Source organism: Oncorhynchus gorbuscha, unplaced genomic scaffold (assembly GCF_021184085.1).
Source record: "Oncorhynchus gorbuscha isolate QuinsamMale2020 ecotype Even-year unplaced genomic scaffold, OgorEven_v1.0 Un_scaffold_672, whole genome shotgun sequence".
In the NCBI taxonomy this organism is placed as follows: Eukaryota; Metazoa; Chordata; class Actinopteri; order Salmoniformes; family Salmonidae; genus Oncorhynchus; species Oncorhynchus gorbuscha.
Window position 1 is genome coordinate 77,501 of NW_025745760.1, and position 20,000 is coordinate 97,500.

The following is a 20,000-nucleotide window of genomic DNA, read 5'->3' on the forward strand; positions in this document are numbered from 1 at the left end:
CGCTTGAGAAGACAGACATTACAACGCTTGAGAAGACAGACATTACAATGCTTCAGAAGACAGACTTTACAACACTTTAGAAGACAGACTTTACAACGCTTTAGAAGATAGACATTACAACGCTTTAGAAGACAGACATTACAACGCTTTAGAAGACAGACATTACAACGCTTTAGAAGACAGACTTTACAACACTTTAGACGACAGACTTTACAACGCTTTAGAAGACAGACATTACAATGCTTTAGAAGAAGACAGACATTACAATACTTTAGAAGACAGACATTACAACGCTTGAGAAGACAGACATTACAATGCTTTAGAAGAAGGCAGACATTACAATACTTTAGAAGACAGACATTACAACGCTTTAGAAGACAGACATTACAACGCTTTAGAAGACAGACTTTACAACACTTTAGACGACAGACTTTACAACGCTTTAGAAGACAGACATTACAATGCTTTAGAAGAAGACAGACATTGCAATACTTTAGAAGACAGACATTACAACGCTTGAGAAGACAGACATTACAACGCTTTAGAAGAAGACAGACCTAATAGAACGAGAAATGTGAATTCTACCGCATCTTTATTTTAGCCACAGGTGAGGAGCGGTGTGGGTCAAGGTTTCTCTCTCCATCTGAAACAACAGCGACCTAATGATATGCAGCATGGTGTTGCCTTAGAGGGGGATCTCGTCTGATGTCAGGGCAGAATGAAAGATATGAGCCTGTTGTAAACACTAGTATATGCATGGTAGGAAGGTTAGATAAGGGGTAGATAGCCAAAGGGTTTGAGCCTGACGGGGTTTTTGTTTTCAAAAGGAAAGGAAGGAATACTTTCTCTACCTTCTTCTCCAACCAAGGAGCTGAACTGACAGTAGAAGGTCTGGAGGTCTGTCAGGTCCCGAAGGTCCAGTAACTCTTAGAGGACAGTATAAGGTCTGGAGGTCTGCAGGTCTGTCAGGTCCCGAAGGTCCAGTAACTCTTAGAGGACAGTAGAAGGTCTGGAGGTCTGTCAGGTCCCGAAGGTCCAGTAACTCTTAGAGGACAGTAGAAGGTCTGGAGGTCTGGAGGTCTCCAGTAACTCTTAGAGGACAGTAGAAGGTCTGGAGGTCTGTCAGGTCCCGAAGGTCCAGTAACTCTTAGAGGACAGTAGAAGGTCTGGAGGTCTGTCAGGTCCCGAAGGTCCAGTAACTCTTAGAGGACAGTAGAAGGTCTGGAGGTCTGGAGGTCTGTCAGGTCCCGAAGGTCCAGTAACTCTTAGAGGACAGTAGAAGGTCTGGAGGTCTGTCTGTCAGGTCCCGAAGGTCCAGTAACTCTTAGAGGACAGTAGAAGGTCTGGAGGTCTGTCTGTCAGGTCCCGAAGGTCCAGTAACTCTTAGAGGACAGTGAGAAGGTCTGGAGGTCTGTCAGGTCCCGAAGGTCCAGTAACTCTTAGAGGACAGTAGAAGGTCTGGAGGTCTGGAGGTCTGTCAGGTCCCGAAGGTCCAGTAACTCTTAGAGGACAGGAGAAGGTCTGGAGGTCTGTCAGGTCCCGAAGGTCCAGTAACTCTTAGAGGACAGTGGAAGGTCAGGAGGTCTGTCAGGTCCTGAAGGTCCAGTAACTCTTAGAGGACAGTAGAAGGTCTGGAGGTCTGGAGGTCTGTCAGGTCCCGAAGGTCCAGTAACTCTTAGAGGACAGTAGAAGGTCTGGAGGTCTGTCAGGTCCCGAAGGTCCAGTAACTCTTAGAGGACAGTAGAAGGTCTGGAGGTCTGTCAGGTCCCGAAGGTCCAGTAACTCTTAGAGGACAGTAGAAGGTCTGGAGGTCTGTCAGGTCCCGAAGGTCCAGTAACTCTTAGAGGACAGTAGAAGGTCTGGAGGTCTGGAGGTCTGTCAGGTCCCGAAGGTCCAGTAACTCTTAGAGGACAGTAGAAGGTCTGGAGGTCTGCAGGTCTGTCAGGTCCCGAAGGTCCAGTAACTCTTAGAGGACAGTAGAAGGTCAGGAGGTCTGTCAGGTCCCGAAGGTCCAGTAACTCTTAGAGGACAGTAGAAGGTCTGGAGGTCTGGAGGTCTGTCAGGTCCCGAAGGTCCAGTAACTCTTAGAGGACAGTAGAAGGTCTGGAGGTCTGGAGGTCTGTCAGGTCCCGAAGGTCCAGTAACTCTTAGAGGACAGTAGAAGGTCTGGGTCTGCAGGTCTGTCAGGTCCCGAAGGTCCAGTAACTCTTAGAGGACAGTGGAAGGTCAGGAGGTCTGTCAGGTCCCGAAGGTCCAGTAACTCTTAGAGGACAGTAGAAGGTCTGGGTCTGCAGGTCTGTCAGGTCCCGAAGGTCCAGTAACTCTTAGAGGACAGTAGAAGGTCTGGAGGTCTGTCAGGTCCCGAAGGTCCAGTAACTCTTAGAGGACAGTAGAAGGTCTGGAGGTCTGTCAGGTCCCGAAGGTCCAGTAACTCTTAGAGGACAGTAGAAGGTCTGGAGGTCAGGTCCAGAAGGTTCAGTAACTCCAATGCCTCTCTCTCTCTCTCTCTCTCCACTCTCTCTCTCTCCACTCTCTCCACTCTCTCCACTCTCTCTCTCTACTCTCTCCACTCTCTCCACTCTCTCTCTCTACTCTCTCCACTCTCTCTCTCCACTCTCTCCACTCTCTCTCTCTACTCTCTCCACTCTCTCCACTCTCTCTCTCCACTCTCTCCACTCTCTCTCTCTCTCTCTCTCCACTCTCCACTCTCTCTACTCTCTCCACTCTCCACTCTCTCTCTCTCTCTCTCTGCTCTCTCCACTCTCTCTCTCTACTCTCTCCACTCTCCACTCTCTCTCTCTACTCTCTGCTCTCTCCACTCTCTCTCTCTACTCTCTGCTCTCTCTACTCTCTCCACTCTCTCTCTCTACTCTCTCCATTCTCTCTCTCCACTCTCCACTCTCTCTCTCTACTCTCTGCTCTCTCTACTCTCTCCATTCTCTCTCTCCACTCTCCACTCTCTCTCTCTCTCTACCTGAAACCCCACCTCTTTAAGGAATACCTAGGATAGGATAAGTAATCCCTCTCACCCCCCCCCCTTAAGTTTTAGATGCACTATTGTAAAGTGACTGTTCCACTGGATGTCATAAGGTGAATGCACCAATTTGTAAGTCGCTCTGGATAAGAGCGTCTGCTAAATGACTTAAATGTAAATGTAAATGTACTCTCTCCACTCGCTCTCTCTACTCTCTCTACTCTCTCTCTCTCTACTCTCTCTGCTCTCTCTCTCTCTGTCTCTCTACTCTCTCTACTCTCTCTCTCTCTACTCTCTGCTCTCTACTCTCTCCACTCTCAATTCAATTCAATTCAATTCAAGGGCTTTATTGACATGGGAAACATGTGTTAACATTGCCAAAGCAAGTGAGGTAGATCATATATAAAGTGAATATATAAAGTGAAAAACAACAAAAATTAACAGTAAACATTACACATACATAAGTTTCAAAACAGTAAAGACATTACAAATGTCATATTATATATATATACAGTGTTTTAACAATGTACAAATGGTTAAAGGACACAAGATAAAATAAATAAGCATAAATATGGGTTGTATTTACAATGGTGTTTGTTCTTCACTGGTTGCCCTTTTCTCGTGGCAACAGGTCACAAATCTTGCTGCTGTGATGGCACACTGTGGAATTTCACCCAGTAGATATGGGAGTTTTTCAAAATTGGATTTGTTCTCGAATTCTTTGTGGATCTGTCTAATCTGAGGGAAATATGTCTCTCTAATATGGTCATACATTGGGCAGGAGGTTCGGAAGTGCAGCTCAGTTTCCACCTCATTTTGTGGGCAGTGAGCACATAGCCTGTCTTCTCTTGAGAGCCATGTCTGCCTACGGCGGGCTTTCTCAATAGCAAGGCTATGCTCACTGAGTCTGTACATAGTCAAAGCTTTCCTTCATTTTGGGTCAGTCACAGTGGTCAGGTATTCTGCCACTGTGTACTCTCTGTTTAGGGCCAAATAGCATTCTAGTTTGCTCTGTTTTTTTGTTAATTCTTTCCAATGTGTTAAGTAATTATATTTTTGTTTTCTCGTGATTTGGTTGGGTCTAATTGTGCTGCTGTCCTGGGACTCTGTAGGGTGTGTTTGTGTTTGTGAACAGAGCCCCAGGACCAGCTTGCTTAGGGGACTCATCTCCAGGTTCATCTCTCTGTAGGTGATGGCTTTGTTATGGAAGGTTTGTGAATCGCTTCCTTTTAGGTGGTTGTAGAATTTAACGGCTCTTTTCTGGATTTTGATAATTAGTGGGTATCGGCCTAATTCTGCTCTGCATGCATTATTTGGTGTTTTACGTTGTACACGGAGGATATTTTTGCAAACATTATTCTCTCCTACTCTCTCTCTCTTTTCTCTCCCTCTGACTACTCTAGTCTCACACTCTCTCTCTCTCTCTCTCTCACTCACTCTCTCTCTCTCTCTCTCACTCTCTCACTCTCTCTCTTAAATCTCTCTCTCTCTCCACTCTCTCTCTCTCTACACACTCTACTCACTCTCTCACACACACTCTCTCACTCTCACACTCTCACTCTCACTCACTCTCTCTCTCTCTCTCTCTCTCTCTCACTCTCACACTCACACAGAGAGAGACTCTCTCCACTCTTTCTCATCTCTCAAGGCCTCTCTATGTGTTGATTGTCAACACTGAAAGTGGTGGTAGATCTGATAGTCTGTTGCCCGTTGACTGAATGGTGAATGGGAGTCACCCTTCAACTACCAGTTTGACAAATACAAATATTAGCTATTTTTAATCGTCAATCAAAACCGTTTTTAAACACGATGGCATTTGGAAGTGTTGCTCAATGATGCTGATAATAACATATGTTTAACTCCAGGAGGCGTTGTGAGGCGTGTGGCGTGTGGCGTGTGATAGTCGTGTTGGGATACATAACATACATGATAGAAAGAACTACAGAATTGAGTTCCACTAAATTATGCAAATTAACTTATTGACCAATAAGCATGATGGTCAAATGTATTTCCACCAATGAATTAAAAGCATTATTTTCCCATGTGACTTTAGAGAGAGAGTTTTAGAGAGGGAGTAGAGGGAGTACAGGGAGTAGAGAGAGAGTACATGAGAGAGAGAGTAGAGAGAAGAGAGTGAGAGATGAGAGTGAGAGAGTGATCTAAATTATGCAAATTAACTATTGACCAATAAGCATGAGAAATGTATTTCCACCAATGAATTAAAAGCAGACTAGAGAGAGAGTCAGAGTATTTCCAGAGAGAGAGAGAGAGAGATTAGAGTGAGATTGTCAGACAGAAGAGAGTTTGATGGAGATGTGAGTAGTGTGTGTGTGTGTGTGTGTGTAGAGAGAGGAGATTGTGAGAGAGAGTGTGTGAGAGAGTAGAGAGAGAGTAGAGAGAGAGAGAGAGAAAGAGAGAGAGACTGTGAGTAGAGAGAGAGTACAGAGAAACAGAGACCTCAGAGACTAGAGTACAGAGAGAGTAGAGAGAGACACACAGACACAGTAGAGAGAGAGTAGAGAGAGAGTAGAGAGAGAGACAGAGAGAGAGAGAGACAGAGAGAGAGAGAGAGAGAGAGAGTAGAGAGAGAGAGAGTCAGAGAAGAGAGAGAGAGTGAAGTAGAGAGTTGAACATCCTAAGAGAACCGAGTGAGAGAGAGAGTGAGAGAGAGAGTAGAGAGAGAGTAGAGAGGGAGTAGAGAGAGAGTAGAGAGAGAGTAGAGAGAGAGAGTAGAGAGAGAGAGAGAGAGAGAGAGAGAGAGTGGAGAGAGAGTAGAGAGAGAGAGAGAGAGAGAGAGAGAGAGAGAGAGAGAGAGAGAGAGAGAGAGAGAGAGAGAGAGAGAGAGAGAGAGAGAGAGAGAGAGAGAGAGTGGAGAGAGAGTAGAGAGTAGAGTAGAGAGAGAGAGAGAGGGAGAGAGAGAGAGAGAGAGAGAGAGAGAGAGAGAGAGAGAGAGAGAGAGTGGAGAGAGAGTAGAGAGAGTAGAGAGAGAGAGAGAGAGAGAGTAGAGAGAGAGAGAGAGAGAGAGAGAGAGAGAGTAGAGAGAGAGAGAGAGAGAGAGTAGAGAGAGAGTAGAGAGAGAGTAGAGAGAGAGAGAGAGAGAGAGAGAGAGAGAGAGAGTAGAGAGAGAGTAGAGAGAGAGTAGAGAGAGAGAGAGAGAGAGAGAGAGAGAGAGAGAGAGAGAGAGAGAGAGAGAGAGAGAGAGAGAGAGTGAGAGAGGAGAGAGAGAGAGAGAGAGAGAGAGTAGAGAGAGAGTAGAGAGAGAGAGAGAGAGAGAGAGAGAGAGAGAGAGAGAGAGAGAGAGAGAGAGAGAGAAAGAGTGAGAGAGAGAGAGAGAGAGAGAGAGAGAGAGTAGAGAGAGAGAGAGAGAGAGAGAGAGAGAGAGAGAGAGAGAGAGAGAGAGAGAGAGAGAGAGAGAGAGAGAGAGAGAGAGAGAGAGAGAGAGAAGAGAGAGAGTAGAGAGAGAGAGAGAGAGAGAGAGAGAGAGAGAGAGAGAGAGAGAGAGAGAGAGAGAGTAGAGAGAGAGAGAGAGAGAGAGAGAGAGAGAGTGGAGAGAGAGTAGAGAGAGAGTAGAGAGAGAGTAGAGAGGAGTAGAGAGAGAGTAGAGAGAGAGTAGAGAGAGAGAGAGAGAGAGAGAGAGTAGAGAGAGAGAGAGAGAGAGAGAGAGAGAGTAGAGAGAGAGAGAGAGAGAGAGAGAGAGAGAGAGAGAGAGAGAGAGAGAGAGAGAGAGAGAGAGAGAGAGAGAGTAGAGAGAGAGAGAGAGAGAGAGAGAGAGAGAGAGAGAGAGAGAGAGTGAGAGAGAGAGAGAGAGTAGAGAGAGAGAGAGAGAGAGAGAGAGAGAGAGTAGAGAGAGAGAGAGAGAGAGAGAGAGAGTAGAGAGAGAGAGAGAGAGAGAGAGAGAGAGAGAGAGAGAGAGAGAGAGAGAGAGAGAGAGAGAGAGAGAGAGAGAGAGAGAGAGAGAGAGAGAGAGAGAGAGAGAGAGAGAGAGAGAGAGTAGAGAGAGTAGAGAGAGTAGAGAGAGTAGAGAGAGAGAGAGAGAGAGAGAGAGAGAGAGAGTGGAGAGAGTAGAGAGAGACAGAGAGGCATTGGCTGTAGGTCACCATAGTGAACATCACCATAAGGATAATCCACCCACTTTCAATCAGTCTGTCAGGATCCAGGTCAACTGGTTCCCATGTTGTTTTCAGAGTGGTAACAGGAGACGACCTGGTGAGTGAACCCACTGCCCTTCAGGGTCACACCACACACACACACACACACACACACACACACACGCACGCACATGCACGCACGCACGCACGCACGCACACACACACACACACACACACACACACACACACACACACACACACACATACAAACACACACACGCACACACACATACTCACACACACTCACAAACAAACAAACTTATACTCACACACACACACTCACACAAACACAAACACATACTCACACACTCACACACTCACACAAACACATACTCACACACACACACAGGAGACGACCGGGTGAGTGCCCTTCAATGTCACACCGCACACACACACACACACACACACACACACACACACACACACACACACACACACACACACACACACACACACACACACACACACACACACACACACACACACACACACACACACACACACAGAAAGTGTGGACCTACTGGTCAGAACCCAGTCAGTTGGTATTGAGACGGTACTGACTGTAATGACTGAGAAGTGGACCTACTGGTCAGAACCCAGTCAGTTGGTATTGAGACGGTACTGACTGTAATGACTGAGAAGTGGACCTACTGGTCAGAACCCAGTCAGTTGGTATTGAGACGGTACTGACTGTAATGACTGAGAAGTGGACCTACTGGTCAGAACCCAGTCAGTTAGTATTGAGACGTTACTGACTGTAATGACCGAGAAGTGGACCTACTGGTCAGAACCCAGTCAGTTAGTATTGAGACGGTTCTGACTGTATTGAAAGACCCAGGGATGTGTTCCAAATGCCACACTACAACCTATGTAGTGAATGGGGCTTTTGTAAAAGTAGTGCGCTGTGTACGGAATAGGGAGTTGTTTAGGATGTGGACAGAGACATCTTCAAAACCTCCAGGTTCTCCACAATTACAGAACCATTGACCTCCATCTTGGTTTTTTACACAGGCCCCAGAATGCATTGCACCTCTATCTCCTCCCCCTACTTCTGCCCCTCCTCCTCTACCTCCTGTTCCTCCTCCTCCCCCTCCCCCTCCTCCCCCTCCTCTTCCTCCCCCTACTTCTTCCCCTCCTCCACTTCCACCTGTTCCTCCACCCCCTCCTCGTCCACCTCCTCTTCTTCCCCCTCCTCCCTCCCTCCCTCCTCCTCCCCCCTCCTCCCCCTACTTCTCCCCCTCCTCCTCTTCCTCCTGTTCCTCCTGTTCCTCCACCCCCTCCTCGTCCCCCTCCTCCTCCTCCTCCTCCTCCCCCTCCTCCTCCTCCTCCCCCCCTACTTCTCCCCCTCCTCACCCTCCACCCCCTCCTCATCCGCCTCCTCTTCCTCCTCCTCCTCCCCTCCTCCTCCTCCTCCTCCTCCCCCTACTTCTCCCCCTCCTCCTCCTCTTCCTCCTGTTCCTCCACCACCTCCTTGTCCGCCTCCTCTTCCTCCTCCTCCTCCTCCTCCTCCCCCTACTTCTCCCCCTCCTCACCCTCCTCCCCCTCCTCGTCCGCCTCCTCTTCCTCTTCCTCCTCCTCCTCCCCCTCCTCCTCCTCTTCCTCCTGTTCCTCCACATCCCTCCTCGACCCCCTCCTCCTCCTCATCCTCTCCCTCTGTGCTATAATACATCTCTCCTCAGGCTGTGACTTTGAACAACTCATCCAGGCATTAGCTGTGTGTTTCCTGCTGTTGGTGAGAGAATAGCTCATGAAAGGAAGTAGTTCTGATGAAAGACCTTGGTCCTTGGCTTCGTTCAGACCAATAGCTGCCTCTCCTGCCGCTTGTTTGTAGCCCGCTGTCGGAATGTCGAACGGCCCCCGGTGCCATATCGGAATTCCCCCGTTGAGATAAAGGTTAGTCTCACAGATGCCGCTGTGGCATTCTGATGGCACCAACCCACTAACCCACCGTGAATAACCAGAGCTCTTCTCACAACGTCCCAGGAAAAGCAGATGTTGGCGACAGTGTGGATACAGTACATACAGGTTTTATAGATACCTAGCTATATGTACAATGACAAAGCACTGTAATGATGAGAGGTTGAATATATACCTAGCTATATGTATATACCTAGCTATATGTATATACCTAGCTATATGTATATACCTAGCTATATGTACCATGACAAAGCACTGTAATGATGAGAGGTTGAATATATACCTAGCTATATGTATATACCTAGCTATATGTACCACGACAAGGCACTGTAATGATGAGAGGTTGAATATATACCTAGCTATATGTACCACAACAAGACACTGTATTGATGAGAGGTTGAATATATACCTAGCTATATGTACATACCTAGCTATATGTACCACAACAAGGCAGGATATGATGAGAGGTTGAATATATACCTGTATATAGCTGTATGTACCACTGTAATCACAAGTCATTGTTATCACTGAAAGTGTATACCACCAGAATGGAACTATAAACCTCTGAATGGAACTATAAACCTCAGAATGGAAACCTCAGAATGGAACTATAAACCTCAGAATGGAACTATAAACCTCAGAATGGAACTATAAACCTCAGAATGGAACTATAAACCTCAGAATGGAACTATAAACCTCAGAATGGAACTATAAACCTCAGAATGGAACTATAAACCTCAGAATGGAACTATAAACCTCAGAATGGAACTATAAACCTCAGAATGGAACTATAAACCTCAGAATGGAACTATAAACCTCAGAATGGAACTATAAACCTCAGAATGGAACTATAAACCTCAGAATGGAACTATAAACCTCAGAATGGAACTATAAACCTCAGAATGGAACTATAAACCTCAGAATGGAACTATAAACCTCAGAATGGAACTATAAACCTCAGAATGGAACTATAAACCTCAGAATGGAACTATACACCTCAGAATGGAACTATAAACCTCAGAATGGAACTATAAACCTCAGAATGGAACTATAAACCTCAGAATGGAACTATAAACCTCAGAATGGAACTATAAACCTCAGAATGGAACTATAAACCTCAGAATGGAACTATAAACCTCAGAATGGAACTATAAACCTCAGAATGGAACTATAAACCTCAGAATGGAACTATAAACCTCAGAATGGAACTATAAACCTCAGAATGGAACTATAAACCTCAGAATGGAACTATAAACCTCAGAATGGAACTATAAACCTCAGAATGGAACTATAAACCTCAGAATGGAACTATAAACCTCAGAATGGAACTATAAACCTCAGAATGGAACTATAAACCTCAGAATGGAACTATACACCTCAGAATGGAACTATAAACCTCAGAATGGAACTATACACCTCAAAATGGAACTATAAACCTCAGAATGGAACTATAAAACTCAGAATGGAACTATAAACCTCAGAATGGAAACCTCAGAATGGAACTATAAACCTCAGAATGGAACTATAAACCTCAGAATGGAACTATAAACCGCAGAATGGAACTATAAACCTCAGAATGGAACTATACACCTCAGAATGGAACTATACACCTCAAAATGGAACTATAAACCTCAGTTGAGAATGGAACTATAAACCCAGGGTAATGGAACTATCCCTCAGAATGGACCACCCATATAAATGTATGCACAGAATGGAACTATAAAAGCCTCAAATGGAATATATAAAATGGAATTATAAACCGCAGAATGGAACTATACACCTCAAAATGGAACTATAAACCGCAGAATGGAACTATAAACCTCAGAATGGAATTATAAACCTCAGAATGGAACTATAAACCTCAGAATGGAACTATAAACCTCAGAATGGAACTATAAACCTCAGAATGGAACTATAAACCTCAGAATGGAACTATAAACCTCAGAATGGAACTATAAACCTCAGAATGGAACTATAAACCTCAGAATGGAACTATACACCTCAGAATGGAACTATAAACCTCATTATGGAACTATAAACCTCAGTATGGAACTATAAACCTCAGTATGGAACTATAAACCTCAGAATGGAACTATAAACCTCAGAATGGAACTATAAACCGCAGAATGGAACTATAAACCTCAGAATGGAACTATAAACCTCAGAATGGAACTATAAACCTCAGAATGGAATTATAAACCTCAGAATGGAACTATAAACTATACACCTCAGAATGGAACTATAAACCTCAGAATGGAACTATAAACCTCAGAATGGAACTATAAACCTCAGAATGGAACTATAAACCTCAGAATGGAACTATAAACTATAAACCTCAGAATGGAACTATAAACCTCAGAATGGAACTATAAACCTCAGAATGGAACTATAAACCTCAGAATGGAACTATAAACCTCAGAATGGAACTATACACCTCAGAATGGAACTATAAACCTCAGAATGGAACTATAAACCTCAGAATGGAACTATAAACCTCAGAATGGAACTATAAACCTCAGAATGGAACTATAAACCTCAGAATGGAACTATAAACCTCAGAATGGAACTATAAACCTCAGAATGGAACTATAAACCGCAGAATGGAACTATACACCTCAGAATGGAACTATAAACCTCAGAATGGAACTATAAACCTCAGAATGGAACTATAAACCGCAGAATGGAACTATAAACCTCCGAATGGAACTATAAACCGCAGAATGGAACTATAAACCTCAGAATGGAACTATACACCTCAAAATGGAACTATAAACCTCAGAATGGAACTATAAACCTCAGAATGGAACTATAAACCTCAGAATGGAACTATAAACTATAAACCTCAGAATGGAACTATAAACCTCAAAATGGAACTATAAACCTCAGAATGGAACTATACACCTCAAAATGGAACTATAAACCTCAGAATGGAACTATAAACCTCAGAATGGAACTATAAACCTCAGAATGGAAACCTCAGAATGGAACTATAAACCTCAGAATGGAACTATAAACCTCAGAATGGAACTATAAACCGCAGAATGGAACTATAAACCTCAGAATGGAACTATACACCTCAGAATGGAACTATACACCTCAAAATGGTCCTGTGTAGCTCAGTTGGTAGAGCATGGCGCTTGTAACGCCAGGGTAGTGGGTTCGATCCCCGGGACCACCCATACGTAGAATGTATGCACACATGACTGTAAGTCGCTTTGGATAAAAGCGTCTGCTAAATGGCATATATAAAATGGAATTATAAACCGCAGAATGGAACTATACACCTCAAAATGGAACTATAAACCGCAGAATGGAACTATAAACCTCAGAATGGAATTATAAACCTCAGTATGGAACTATAAACCTCAGTAAGGAACTATAAACCTCAGAATGGAACTATAAACCGCAGAATGGAACTATAAACCTCAGAATGGAACTATAAACCTCAGAATGGAACTATAAACCTCAGAATGGAATTATAAACCTCAGAATGGAACTATAAACTATAAACCTCAGAATGGAACTATAAACCTCAGAATGGAACTATAAACCTCAGAATGGAACTATAAACCTCAGAATGGAACTATAAACCTCAGAATGGAACTATAAACCTCAGAATGGAACTATAAACCTCAGAATGGAACTATAAACTATACACCTCAGAATGGAACTATAAACCTCAGAATGGAACTATAAACCTCAGAATGGAACTATAAACCTCAGAATGGAACTATAAACCTCAGAATGGAACTATAAACCTCAGAATGGAACTATAAACCTCAGAATGGAACTATAAACCTCAGAATGGAACTATAAACCGCAGAATGGAACTATAAACCTCAGAATGGAACTATAAACCTCAGAATGGAACTATAAACCGCAGAATGGAACTATAAACCTCAGAATGGAACTATAAACCTCAGAATGGAACTATAAATCTCAGTATGGAACTATAAACCTCAGAATGAAACTATAAACTATACACCTGTGGTCTATCATGATTTGATTTGATTTGATTTGATCACCTGAGAGACACGGCAGCATTCTGATAGACTTTGTACTGTGGTCATCTGTTAATGACCCATGTAGTGGGTGGTTGATAATCTGATAATCCTATGAATTATGGACTGAAGTGAAGCTGTTCTCTGCTATTCTCTGAAAATCCCCCCCCCCCAAAAAAAACTAATGAGAAGCAAATGAGAGGCCTGCCATAATGGGAAAACACACACACACACACACACACACACACACACACACACACACACACACACACACACACACACACACACACACACACACACACACACACACACACACACACACACACACACACACACACACACACACACACACACACACACACACACACACACACACACACACACACACACACACAGACGGAGAGCAGCAGCTGTCCGTCTGGCCAAACGAGTCCAAACTAATATTTAGCCGCTCTGATTTATAGAGAGCTCTGGGGGCCCCGAGTTCTAGCCGAGGCTGGCTGCGTAGGCAGGGGGAGGGAGAGAAGGGAGGGGGTGGGGTGGAGAGAGAGAGAGAGAGAGAGAGAGAGAGAGAGAGAGAGAGAGAGAGAGAGAGAGAGAGAGAGAGAGAGAGAGAGAGAGAGAGAGAGAGAGAGAGAGAGAGAGAGAGAGAGAGAGAGAGACAGAGAGGGGGTGGAGAGAGAGAGAGAGAGCGGGGTGGATAGAGAGAGAGAGAGGTGGAGTGGTAGTGAGAGAGGGGTAGTGAGAGAGGGGTAGAGAGAGAGAGGGGGGGGTGGAGAGGGAGGGGTGGATAGAGAGAGAGAGATGTGTGGAGAGAGAGAGAGAGAGGTGGAGTGGTAGTGAGAGAGGGGTAGTGAGAGAGAGAGGGGGTGGAGAGGGAGGGGTGGATAGAGAGAGAGAGATGTGTGGAGAGAGAGAGAGAGAGGGTGGAGTGGTAGTGAGAGAGGGGTAGTGAGAGAGAGAGGGGGTGGAGAGGGAGGGGTGGATAGAGAGAGAGAGATGTGTGGAGAGAGAGAGAGAGAGGTGGAGTGGTAGTGAGAGAGGGGGTGGAGAGGGAGGGGTGGATAGAGAGAGAGAGATGGGTGGAGTGAGAGAGAGAGAGGTGGAGTGGTAGTGAGAGAGGGGTAGTGAGAGAGAGGGGGGTGGAGAGGGAGGGGTGGATAGAGAGAGAGAGATGGGTGGAGAGAGAGAGAGAGAGGTGGAGTGGTAGTGAGAGAGGGGTAGTGAGAGAGAGAGGGGGTGGAGAGGGAGGGGTGGATAGAGAGAGAGAGATGGGTGGAGAGAGAGAGAGAGGGGTGGAGTGGTAGTGAGAGAGGGGTAGTGAGAGAGAGAGAGGGAGGGAGTGGAGAGAGAGAGGGTGGAGTGGAGAGAGAGAGATGTAGTGAGAGAGGGAGAGGTGGAGGGGTAGTGAGAGAGAGAGGGAGAGGTGGAGGGGTACTGCCTCTTGTCCCTTCAGGTGAGCAGGTGCAGCCGTGACAGATGCCCTGGATGCCTTGTTCCATCTGAAACACACACACCATGCCTTGGGGGTTACTGACCATGACCTACACACACACAGACATCCAGTCCGTCCCTGGCTTGGTACCGGCTGGGCCCACAGGAGGACACAGGTGTGTCTTCTGCTATAGGGATAGCTGCCTCTGCTAACATTACAGGTGTACACCTCCCTCCCTCTCTCCATCTGCCTGCTACAGAGCAACATTAATCACTGAGAGGGGTATTAATGTGAGGAGGGTGTGTTGGGCCGGGGGGGGGGGTGACGTTTAGAGAAATCAAACCCTCCTGTATTTAAATCACACAACATCACGGATTGAATTCAGGAGAGAGGAAATCCTGTCGTCCATCAACTGTAGCCAGTTCGTCACTTTGTGTTTAGTTGAAAACCTTCAAGTGACCTCTCTTCTCTGGGGTGTTGGTGGCACGTAGCTTGTTGACACGTAGCTTGTTGACACGTAGCTTGTTGATACGTAGCTTGTTGACACGTAGCTTGTTGACACGTAGCTTGTTGATACGTAGCTTGTGACATGTAGCTTGTTGATACGTAGCTTGTTGACACGTAGCTTGTTGACACGTAGCTTGTTGACACGTAGCTTGCTGATACGTAGCTTGTTGACACGTAGCTTGTTGACACGTAGCTTGTTGATACGTAGCTTGTTGACACGTAGCTTGTTGACACGTAGCTTGTTGACACGTAGCTTGCTGATACGTAACTTGCTGATACGTAGCTTGTGACATGTAGCTTGTTGATACGTAGCTTGCTGATACGTAGCTTGTGACATGTAGCTTGTTGACACGTAGCTTGTTGACACGTAGCTTGCTGATACGTAGCTTGTTGATACGTAGCTTGTTGACACGTAGCTTGTTGACACGTAGCTTGTTGACACGTAGCTTGCTGATACGTAGCTTGCTGACACGTAGCTTGTTGACACGTAGCTTGTTGACACGTAGCTTGCTGATACGTAGCTTGCTGATACGTAGCTTGTGACATGTAGCTTGTTGATACGTAGCTTGCTGATACGTAGCTTGTGACATGTAGCTTGTTGACACGTAGCTTGTTGACACGTAGCTTGCTGATACGTAGCTTGTTGATACGTAGCTTGTTGACACGTAGCTTGTTGACACGTAGCTTGTTGACCACCACTACTGACATCAACTACTGACATCAACTACCACCACTACTGACATCAACTACTGACATCAACTACCATCACTACTGACATCAACTACCATCACTACTGACATCAACTACCATCACTACTGACATCAACTACCACCACTACTGACATCAACTACTGACATCAACTACTGACATCAACTACTGACATCAACTACCACCACTACTGACATCAACTACTGACATCAACTACCACCACTACTGACATCAACTACTGACATCAACTACTGACATCAACTACTGACATCAACTACTGACATCAACTACCACCACTACTGACATCAACTACTGACATCAACTACCACCACTACTGACATCAACTACTGACATCAACTACTGACATCAACTACCACCACTACTGACATCAACTACTGACATCAACTACCATCACTACTGACATCAACTACCACCACTACTGACATCAACTACTGACATCAACTACCATCACTACTGACATCAACTACCATCACTACTGACATCAACTACCACCACTACTGACATCAACTACTGACATCAACTACCACCACTACTGACATCAACTACTGACATCAACTACCATCACTACTGACATCAACTACCATCACTACTGACATCAACTACCATCACTACTGACATCAACTACTGACATCAACTACTGACATCAACTACTGACATCAACTACTGACATCAACTACCACCACTACTGACATCAACTACCACCACTACTGACATCAACTACTGACATCAACTACCACCACTACTGACATCAACTACCACCACTACTGACATCAACTACTGACATCAACTACCACCACTACAGACATCAACTACTGACCTCAACTACTGACATCAACTACTGACATCAACTACTGACATCAACTACCATCACTACTGACATCAACTACCACCACTACTGACATCAACTACTGACATCAACTACCACCACTACTGACATCAACTACTGACATCAACTACTGACATCAACTACTGACATCAACTACTGACATCAACTACTGACATCAACTACCACCACTACTGACATCAAATACTGACATCAACTACCACCACTACTGACATCAACTACCACCACTACTGACATCAACTACTGACATCAACTACTGACATCAACTACCACCACTACTGACATCAACTACCATCACTACTGACATCAACTACCACCACTACTGACATCAACTACCACCACTACTGACATCAACTACCACCACTACTGACATCAACTACCACCACTACTGACATCAACTACCACCACTACTGACATCAACTACCACCACTACTGACATCAACTACCATCAACTACCACCACTACTGACATCAACTACCACCACTACTGACATCAACTACTGACATCAACTACCATCACTACTGACATCAACTACCACCACTACTGACATCAACTACCATCACTACTGACATCAACTACCATCACTACTGACATCAACTACTGACATCAACTACTGACATCAACTACCACCACTACTGACATCAACTACCACCACTACTGACATCAACTACCACCACTACTGACATCAACTACTGACATCAACTACTGACATCAACTACTGACATCAACTACCATCACTGACATCAACTACCATCACTACTGACATCAACTACCATCACTACTGACATCAACTACCATCACTACTGACATCAACTACCATCACTACTGACATCAACTACCACCACTACTAACATCAACTACTGACATCAACTACCACCACTACTAACATCAACTACCATCACTACTGACATCAACTACCACCACTACTGACATCAACTACTGACATCAACTACCATCACTACTGACATCAACTACCATCACTACTGACATCAACTACCACCACTACTGACATCAACTACCACCACTACTGACATCAACTACCATCACTACTAACATCAACTACCACCACTACTGACATCAACTACTGACATCAACTACCATCACTACTGACATCAACTACTGACATCAACTACTGACATCAACTACTGACATCAACTACTGACATCAACTACTGACATCAACTACTGACATCAACTACCACCACTACTGACATCAACTACTGACATCAACTACTGACATCAACTACTGACATCAACTACCATCACTACTGACATCAACTACTGACATCAACTACTGACATCAACTACTGACATCAACTACCACCACTACTGACATCAACTACCACCACTACTGACATCAACTACTGACATCAACTACCACCACTACTGACATCAACTACTGACATCAACTACCACCACTACTGACATCAACTACTGACATCAACTACCACCACTACTGACATCAACTACCACCACTACTGACATCAACTACTGACATCAACTACTGACATCAACTACCACCACTACTGACATCAACTACCACCACTACTGACATCAACTACCACCACTACTGACATCAACTACCACCACTACTGACATCAACTACCATCACTACTGACATCAACTACCACCACTACTGACATCAACTACCACCACTACTGACATCAACTACTGACATCAACTACCACCACTACTGACATCAACTACCACCACTACTGACATCAACTACCATCACTACTGACATCAACTACTGACATCAACTACCACCACTACTGACATCAACTACCACCACTACTGACATCAACTACCACCACTACTGACATCAACTACCACCACTACTGACATCAACTACCACCACTACTGACATCAACTACCACCACTACTGACATCAACTACTGACATCAACTACCACCACTACTGACATCAACTACCACCACTACTGACATCAACTAACTACTGACATCAACTACTGACATCAACTACTGACATCAACTACCATCACTACTGACATCAACTACCATCACTACTGACATCAACTACCATCACTACTGACATCAACTACCACCACTACTGACATCAACTACCACCACTACTGACATCAACTACCACCACTACTGACATCAACTACTGACATCAACTACCATCACTACTGACATCAACTACCACCACTACTGACATCAACTACCATCACTACTGACATCAACTACTGACATCAACTACCACCACTACTGACATCAACTACTGACATCAACTACTGACATCAACTACCATCACTACTGACATCAACTACTGACATCAACTACTGACATCAACTACCACCACTACTGACATCAACTACTGACATCAACTACTGACATCAACTACCACCACTACTGACATCAACTACTGACATCAACTACTGACATCAACTACCATCACTACTGACATCAACTACCGACATCAACTACTGACATCAACTACTGACATCAACTACCATCACTACTGACATCAACTACCACGACTACTGACATCAACTACCACCACTACTGACATCAACTACCACCACTACTGACATCAACTACCATCACTACTGACATCAACTACTAACATCAACTACTAACATCAACTACCACCACTACTGACATCAACTACCACCACTACTGACATCAACTACCATCAACTACTGACATCAACTACTGACATCAACTACTGACATCAACTACTGACATCAACTACTGACATCAACTACCATGACATCAACTACCACCACTGACATCAACTACCACCACTACTGACATCAACTACTGACATCAACTACTGACATCAACTACCACCACTACTGACATCAACTACCACCACTACTGACATCAACTACCACCACTACTGACATCAACTACCACCACTACTGACATCAACTACCACCACTACTGACATCAACTACCACCACTACTGACATCAACTACCACCACTACTGACATCAACTACTGACATCAACTACTGACATCAACTACTGACATCAACTACTGACATCAACTACTGACATCAACTACCACCACTACTGACATCAACTACCACCACTACTGACATCAACTACCACCACTACTGACATCAACTACCACCACTACTAACATCAACTACCACCACTACTGACATCAACTACTGACACAACTACAACTACTGACATCAACTACTGACATCAACTACCACCACTACTGACATCAACTACTGACATCAACACCACCACTGACATCAACTACCACCACTACAGACATCAACTACTGACATCAACTACCACCACTACTGACATCAACTACCACCACTACTGACATCAACTACTGACATCAACTACCACCACTACTGACATCAACTACTGACATCAACTACCACCACTACTGACATCAACTACCACCACTACTGACATCAACTACCACCACTACTGACATCAACTACCACCACTACTGACATCA

General features: G+C 44.7%; 1 protein-coding gene across 1 annotated transcript in view; it reads left to right on the forward strand.

Moving 5' to 3' along the window:
* LOC124019755 (protocadherin-17-like) overlaps window positions 1–20,000 on the forward strand; it is an 87,700-nt gene that overhangs the window by 55,163 nt on the left and 12,537 nt on the right. The window lies entirely within an intron of this gene.